This window comes from Cylas formicarius, unplaced genomic scaffold (genome assembly GCF_029955315.1).
Source record: "Cylas formicarius isolate icCylForm1 unplaced genomic scaffold, icCylForm1.1 PGA_scaffold_10__41_contigs__length_53128322, whole genome shotgun sequence".
NCBI lineage: Eukaryota > Metazoa > Arthropoda > Insecta > Coleoptera > Brentidae > Cylas > Cylas formicarius.
The window spans coordinates 39,439,253-39,448,175 of record NW_026844214.1 but is presented as its reverse complement, the minus strand read 5'-3'; the positions used below and the strand labels follow the sequence as shown (position 1 = coordinate 39,448,175).

Below are 8,923 nucleotides of genomic sequence, written 5' to 3'. Positions count from 1 at the left end.
AGGTTTACCACAGTCCTTGACAAATCAGTGCTGGGAGATTCACTTGACTTAGTTAGAAGGTCATTGAATTTCTTAATTTGTCTCCTGGTTGCAGAATCCCTTGTCGCTTCCATTGTTCCATAAGTAAGTCTATCTATTTTGTCCCAGTCCTCGTTATGCATGGAATTTGCTAATTTTAGATTCAGGGTTAGCAAGTTGTTATCTAAGTTGGCCATGCTGTGTCTCGTATGATGGACTCTTTCCCGCAAAAAGGCTTTTTCCATCCGATTATAAATTCTGTTGGCTTGTGGTGACTTGAGTGTTCTTTTCATTTTTAGAAATTTTGGTGTTAGATCAGCTGCTTTACAACGACATAAAAAGGCGAGCGAACATAAGAGTTGAGCCTTCTTCTTTCGTAGATTCTCCAGTCGACGAACCATTCTTGATATTTCCATCCCGTAATGGTAACTTATCAAAGATGTTATGCTTTCACGGCCAGAAACTACATTACTAAATATTTCCGGGTTTTTGAGCCGTGGTCCCGAGATTAAACTCGACGTTTCGTCTACAACTGCGGTAGACATTTTCAAGAGCGGCGATGCGGTAACGGTCGAAGTGTTCTTCCGTACTGCTCTCCGATGACTGGTTGGTTGACTGTTCAACCACCACTTATTTCCAATGGAACAAGGAGTTTTATGAACAAGTTGACGGTGTAGCCATGGGAAGCCCATTAAGCCCGGTCATAGCAAATTTTTTCATGGAAAAGTTTGAACAGCCGGCATTAAATACTGCCCAAAAGAAGCCCAAGTGTTGGTTCCGCTACGTGGACGACACATTTGCAATATGGAGCCACGGCGAAAAGGAGCTTCAAATTTTCTTGGCGCATCTCAATTCCATTAACAATAAAATAAAATTTACCATGGAGACAGAAAAGGACGGCAGGTTGGCATTCTTAGATGTGCAGGTAGAAAGGCGACCAAATGGAAAATTGGGTCATAAAGTTTATCGAAAACCCACTCACACGGAACGTTACCTGAACAAATTATCTAATCACCATCCGAGACAGAAAATGGGGGTAATAAAAACCTTAATGACAAGGGCTAATCGGATTAGCGAACCCAAGTACCTACGTGAAGAGATTAATCACTTGACCGATTCCCTGAAAAATAACGGATATACCACCTCTGAAATACAAAACGCTATGAAAAATAGAAGATCTAAGACAAGAGATACGACAAAGGAACCTCAAGGGAATGTATCATTTCCTTTTATTAAGAACGTCACAGACAGGATCGGTAAACATTTAGAACGACACAACGTTCGGGTCATCTTTAAACCAACGACTACAATCAGACAAAGCCTGAGGTCTGCCAAGGATACAAGGGACGCCTTTTCTTCACCAGGGATATACCGCATTCCGTGTTCCTGTGGCTCGGTATATATAGGTACCACAAAGAGAAGCATTGAAACTAGGCTAAAGGAACATAAAAGGAACTGCCGGCTTGGACACACGGAAATATCAGCAGCGAACATGCTTTTTACAAAGGTGACCATCGTATCATGTTCAAAGACACGCAGGTACTTTACAAAACACCACATTTTTATCCACGTCTTATCAGAGAAGCTATTGAAATTCAAAAACATCAGAATAATTTCAATAGAAAAGAAGAAGGTCTCAATATCAGTAAAGCATGGACTCAGGTCATCAACAAAACATCGTGTTTAACCAGACAAGCTCAACCCAAGCCCGCCACCGAGGTCACGCCCACTACAGCGCGCTTAAATACGGCAGATCTTCCAGTCAACCAACCAGTCATCGGAGAGCAGTACGGAAGAACACTTCGACCGTTACCGCATCGCCGCTCTTGAAAATGTCTACCGCAGTTGTAGACGAAACGTCGAGTTTAATCTCGGGACCACGGCTCAAAAACCCGGAAATATTTAGTAATGTAGTTTCTGGCCGTGAAAGCATAACATCTTTGATAAACATGTATTAATTAAACTCTTAATTAATAGATAATAACAAACACCAAGAAATTTCTCAAACGCCACTAGTAAAAACTATCAAAAACAAAGCTTCTGAAAATAACATAATATTTACACGTGCAGATAAAGGGAAGACAGTCATATCTATCGATCTCCCAGAATATATTTCGAAAACCAACAATTTTCTTAAACCACAAATTTTCCGAGGTATCAAACACGATCCTACCGAGTTATATCAAAGACAGGTCAAGGAAGTAATTACTAACTACACACTATTTAGTGAAAAATACAAGTATTTTTTAACAATTATGAATCCACAGCCGCCGAAATGATATTATTTAGTTAAATTACATAAACAAGATGTGCCCATTAGACCAGTCGTGTCTTATGTAACAGCTCCAACAGTTAAACTCCCAAAAAATTAGTAAATATTTTAAACTGACGTTTCGCCAATCATCCTGTTGGGTCAGAGCTTGACTGAAACTGTTTCTGTTTCAGTCAGGCTCTGAAAAAGTCAACAGGATGACTGGCGAAACGTCAGCAATTTCGACTAAGCAGAAACCTACGCAGGAAGAATCCAGAAGTTTTATAAAAAGCATTACAGTAGCCTGTGGAAGTTTCTTTGAAAAATTAAATATTTTAAAGTTCCACACAGATTTTAAACCACAATTTGCAATAAAAAATTCTTTTAAATTAATCAACAAAATTAAAGATATCAAAATCCGTCCTAACGCAACACTATTGTCTTTTGATGTACAAAACTTATTGCCCAGTATTCCACCTATAGATGGAAATAGGTTAACCCACCCATTGGTGAAACAAGATTTATTAGAATGCTTAATAGTATCTTTAGACCAAAATTATTTTGAATTTAATGGACAGATTTACATCTCTACGAAAGGTTTCATTATGGGAAGGCTACTTAGTCTTTTATGGATAATTTGGAAAATATCATACTAGAACATCCTTTAAGTAAAAGTTTTATTTCTACGTGGATGATGTCTTTTTTTGTTTTGTTGGAACGGACAGACAATTGAATTCTTTTTTAAATTACATTAACTCATTACATAATCGTATAAAATTCTCCATCGAGATTGAACTGGATAACTCTATTATTTTTTTAGACTTAACTATTACGAAAACGCAAAACAAATTAGATTTTTTTCATTTATCATAAACTTTCACACATTCACAGTCATACATAACTGGTAAAATTACCCTTATACACACAAAATGGCTGCATTTTACTCTTTTATATACAGACTTCTTAATATGCCACTCTCAACAGAAAATTACAACAAATAACTTAATATCATTAAACAAATTGCACTAAACAACGGCTACAATCCGTCCATTATAGATAAAATTATAAATAAAAAACAAATTCAGAAAACAGTAAACTCTATTTACCCCAAACCTAATACAGAACACGAACAATCTAAAACAATTACACAAATAGGAGAATCCAGTGAAAAAGATTCAAAACATTAGTCAAAATGAGGTTTAAAAATAGCTTTCAGAACGAACAACACAATAGGAAAATTTTTAAAAAACAATAACATGAAATGTCCAAAATCTCAAAAATCAGGTGTCTATAGGTAGATATGCGGATCTTGTCTTAAAATTTATTTTTGACAAACAGGTAGATCCTTCAAGAAACGCATTAACGAGCATAAAAGAGCATTTAAAAACAATAGTCTAGATTCTAATTATGCTACACACTTAAACACCGATATTTTAGGTACATACAAAAAGTAGAAAATCAAATTTATTGGAAGCCATGGAGATTAGCAAAATAAGACATTCAAATGTTTAACGATCAATTAGATTTAAATACCTCTCCTTTAGTAATCTTAAATTCTCATAACAACATTAATTAAGGTTTTATTGTAAGTAAAAGCCACATCAGTTCAATATAGATTTGATAGATCGGCATTACTTTCATTTTTCTATGTACGTAACCTATGAATCTACAAAAGTTGAACTTTTTGTAAAATAGAAACTTGAAAAAAAACACACCGTCATTTACAACGGCTATTTTTTGAATCAACAATCATCTTTTAAAACATTTTTTATTGAACTACTTTAAGAAATGGATCAATTTCAATATTTATTATGTTATTGCTCTCCCCTCACAACTGATTTAGTTGTAAATTTAACTCCGTATTTTTGGAAATTATTATTTGGGTATGCCAGAATACCAGAACCTTGTATTAATTAGTTTTATGTTTATATTCAATCATGAACATTTTTGAATTTCATGAACATTTTTGAATTTTGGTACTATTTTTTTCTTTTGCACTCCTGTTCTCTTTTCTGCTTCTTCTTTAAATGTTATTAGCACGTGTTCGCGATGGTACATCAACAGTTTAATGAAAGCAAATTACAGATTCGATATACATTAAATCGAACAAATTCACTTCGTGCACTCCGTATTGTTTAACCCAAGACCTGTCGAGATCGATAAATTAAATGGAAAATCCTGAGAAACTTCGCTGGTTCTAATTAAGATCTATTCAGAACACCTTCGTCTACTCTTTTCATCGACTAATCTGATCTGAGATCAGTTGATTTATTTAAATTTATTTTGCTTCTTATTTCTTTTTTTTCTCGTACTCGGTCGACAGCGGAAATCTCTTGAATTACATTTGATTAGCGCTGACAATTGTGTTGGACTTTTCAGCGAACCCAGGGTCTTTGACACGCAATGGGATTATGGTCTCAACTTTTTTAGTCTGTGTTATCTAAAAGTGGATTCATCCATCATATTAAGATTTATTACTATTTACTTAGTGATTCGTATTTTATTAACCTTCTTGTCATTCTTCAAATAGATTTTTACACATAACACAACTACTAAATAAAAATCATAGATGAATAACTTATATTGGTTATATCACGTTGAGACGATGGTAAATAAATGGTTAACAAGTGAACTAAGTTAGATTAATGGAATGTGTCCATAACATTTTTCACGATAATATTTAAAATTCACAAAGCACCGTATTCTGCAGTTGAATTAATTCCCCCTTTACGTGACTCAAGGGCGAAGTAAGAGCCTTTTGCAAGAACTGATTTGATTTGAGATGATTTGATTGATTGATTGATTTGATGCTGGCTATAAAAAAAAATCAAGATATTCTTACCAGTGGATCCTATCGTCAACTTAAAAAAGAGCTTACGTTATCTGTGGGGCGCAACCAAATCTGTTATTAACTCTTTTCTATCAGAATCCGTGAAAACGTCTGTTATCTCTAAAATTCTTCATCTCTATGGACTCCCTAAGATTCACAAACCAGGATTACCCGTTCGACCCATTAGCAGCACCATTGGTTCTCCAACATATTATAGAAAAAAACCATCTAGCTTGTATATTAATAGTGTCGTATTTAATTCTTTTCATTTCTTTGAACAATTTAAAACCATTACATTAGATCCAAGCGATATTCTGGTTAGTTTCGAAGTAGAATCCCTATTTAACAAAGTCCATATTTCTGAAACTCTCAACGTTATTTCAGATATATTAAAATAACAGAATCTCGAAGAAAACCTTAATGTTGCAATGATGCAATTATGGAAATGTTAATAGAAAAATGCTTGCCTGGAACATCTTTTTCTTATAACGGTTAAATTTATGAACAAAGGTCGGGAACAACTATAGGTTCTTTATTATCACCGGTCATTGCGAATATATATATTTTGAGACGAAAGCCGATGTCACCTTCCATCTAAAACCAAAATTGAGGAAACGCTACTTTTGTTATTTAGCCTCATGGTCAATAATCCCTCCGAGATTTTTTAGCTATTTAATCATAGTATACAGTTTTACCATTGAATTAGAATAATAATAATAATCTCTAATTTTTAGATATTCTTATCAATAAAAAAACATAACTGTTTACAGAAAACCTACCCACATAGACCGATCCCTTAATGCATTGTCACATCATCATCATCCGACCCAAAAATTCCACATTAAAGATAACATTGAAGATATTACGCGTTCCATCACAAAATACCCTTTACCAAAAAATTGCAATTAGCAATGAAATCGAAAGCAATCCCACACTTGCCACTGTTGTCCATCCTTACATTCAAAACATCACCGACCACGTATCAGCAGTTCCAAAGAAATATAACTTCAAAATCAGATTTACTACTTGTACCACCATCTCTCAACACCTGCGATCCGTCAAAGACAAAAAAAAATCGAGAGTCTATAGAAATCTATAAACAACAGGTTGCGACTTTGTTCTTGCTCCACGCATTGTCCTAAAACATCATTGCAAATGTCGAATCTATCCTAAACAAATTGCCATCTCAAATTGCTAATGAAATTTGATTTGGAACCGCAAAAATCCTTTAAAAAATCAAAACCTCCTAGAATTTGGAACCCAACTTTCCCAACTTAATTGAAAAATGCTTGTCACAACCTTTCAAAGAAAACAGTCCGAAAGCAACTCCACCCTTGTCACTGCTTTCTTTCCTTACGTTCAAAACATCACTGCCCACATATCAAAAGTTCTTAAGAAGTATAACGTTAAAACCAGATTTATTCAAATTTGTCCAAGATTTGTCCAAAAATCTCGCAACAATCGGACATCAACTTTTATTCGATAAAATAATGGATGGCATATAAACGTTACAATAGAAATAGCTAGTTCACAAATAAACCTATTTAGTGCATCTATTGAAAAAATATTTAAATAATAATACTAATTAAGAAGTCTTTATGAAATGCATGTATTAATTAGGCAGATGCTATACTGATTTCTTTTGTATCCTTCAGATGTATAATCTTGATCATGTTTTGTTTTTATATGTTTGATATGTTTTTATATGTTTGTAAATTGAAAGTCAGTATTCCTCAAAAAACGAAATAAATCCAATGAAGAAATGTTGTGCTGTAACAACAAAAATCCAATGGATTCTGTCGATTTTGACAGAGAACATTATGCCCCTTGCAATTATGTTCTAAAACAAAATATAAATAAATGAAAAGAAAAATAAAAAATATTAATCTAATGCGTGCAAAAAAAGTTTGGATAAAAAAAATAGAAATAAAAATATGAGAGTACCAGTAAAGAAAACAATCTGTCAAAAATTAAACCACGCAACTTTTTTCTCTTGCAAAGCGGTAAAACAAGAAAGTGTACCATTTAAAACTTGCGAATTAATGAAAACAATGAGACCAATCTTCTAAGGTTTGGTAAGTTTAGTAAGTTTTTTGCGTATTCTAAGTGCGCAAGGTGATTTAAAATACCATTCAGTATACTTTTGTGAATTAAAAATATGGGGATTTTGGATTTAAAGGATTTGAATGTTTCGAATTATTATTAATGATTTCAGACACTCCATGCGTGATCATAATTTAAGTGTTAGTTTTAAGTGATTGCAATAATATGATAACACGATATATATTTGAACTGAAGTGACTTTTACTTGATGAAAATCCATTTATCAAAATAAATAAGAAGTAAAATTTCAGATTTTCACGAAATTATATATTTTGACATGACAATTGTTGCGACAACACCGTGTCTTTATCAAATGTAATATTTACAAACTATACCGAAAAATGACCATAAAACCGTAATTAATGTTGTTGTGAGAATTTAAGTTCTACAAGGGAGAGGTATTTAAATCTAATTTTCTAATCTAATCTAATAAATTTAATTTTTTACTTCTTGTGGCTGTATGTACAATATCAAAATTGTGGTCAAAAATGTGTTTTTCTGTATTTAAGTGTGTAGCATAATTGGAATCTAGACTAATATATTTTAACGCTCTTTTATGTTTGTTAATGCGTTTCTTGAAGGATCTACTTGTTTGTCCAATATAAATTTTAGAACAAGATTCGCATTTCAACCTGTAGACACCTGATTTTTTGGATTTTAGACATTTCGTTTTATTGTTTTTTTAAATATTTTCCTATTGTGTTATTAGTTCTGAAAGCTATTTTTAAACCACATTTTGACAAATGTTTTGAAACTTTTTCACTAGGTTCTCCTATGTCTGCAATTGTTTTAAATTGTTCACGTTCTGTATTAAGTTTCAGATAAATAGAGTTTACTGTTGTCTGTATTTGTTTTTTATTTATAATTTTATCTATAATGGACGAATTGTAGCCCTTGTTCAGTTCAATTTGTTTAATAATATTAAGGCCTTTTTTTGTAATTTTCTGTTGAGAGTGGCGTATTAAGAAGTTTGTGTATAAAATAGTTAAATGCAGCCATTTTGGGTGTATAAGGGTGATTTGAGCTGTTATGTATGACTATGTCCGTGTGTGAGGGTTATGATATATTGAAAAATCGAATTTGTTTTGCGCTTTCGTAATAGTTAAGTCTAAAAAATTAATAGGGTTATCCTGTTCAATCTCGATAGTGAATTTTATACGATTATGTAATGAATTAATGTAATTTAAAAAAGAATTCAATTGTCTATCCGTTCCAACAAAACAAGCAAAGACATCATCCACGTATCTATACCGCCATAGAAAACTTTTACTTAAAAATGATGTTCTAGTATGATATTTTCCAAATTACCCATAAAAATCTCGGCTAACAAAGGACCAAGTGGGTTTCCCATAATCAAGCCCTTCTTAGAGATGTAAATCTGTCCATTAAATTCAAAATAATTTTGGTCTAAAGATACTATTAAGCAATCTAATAAATATTGTTTCACCAATGGGTTAACCTGTTTCCGAGTTAGGGTAAAATCTACTAAATCTATCACATCCATAGGTGGAATATTGGGAAATAAGTTTTGTACATCAAAAGACAATAGTGTTGCGTTAGAAGGGATTTTGATATCTTTAATTTTGTTAATTAATTCAAAAGAATTTTTTATTGCAAATTTTGGTTTAAAATCTGTGTGGAAAAATATTTGCTAATTTTGTAGAGAGTTTAACTGCTGGAGCTGTTACATAAGACACGACTGGTCTAATGGGCATTATGTA

General features: G+C 32.9%; 1 pseudogene; it reads left to right on the top strand.

Moving 5' to 3' along the window:
- Positions 1–697: 697 nt before the first annotated feature.
- LOC132700950 (uncharacterized) overlaps positions 698–8,923 on the top strand; it is a 44,475-nt pseudogene continuing 36,249 nt past the window's right edge.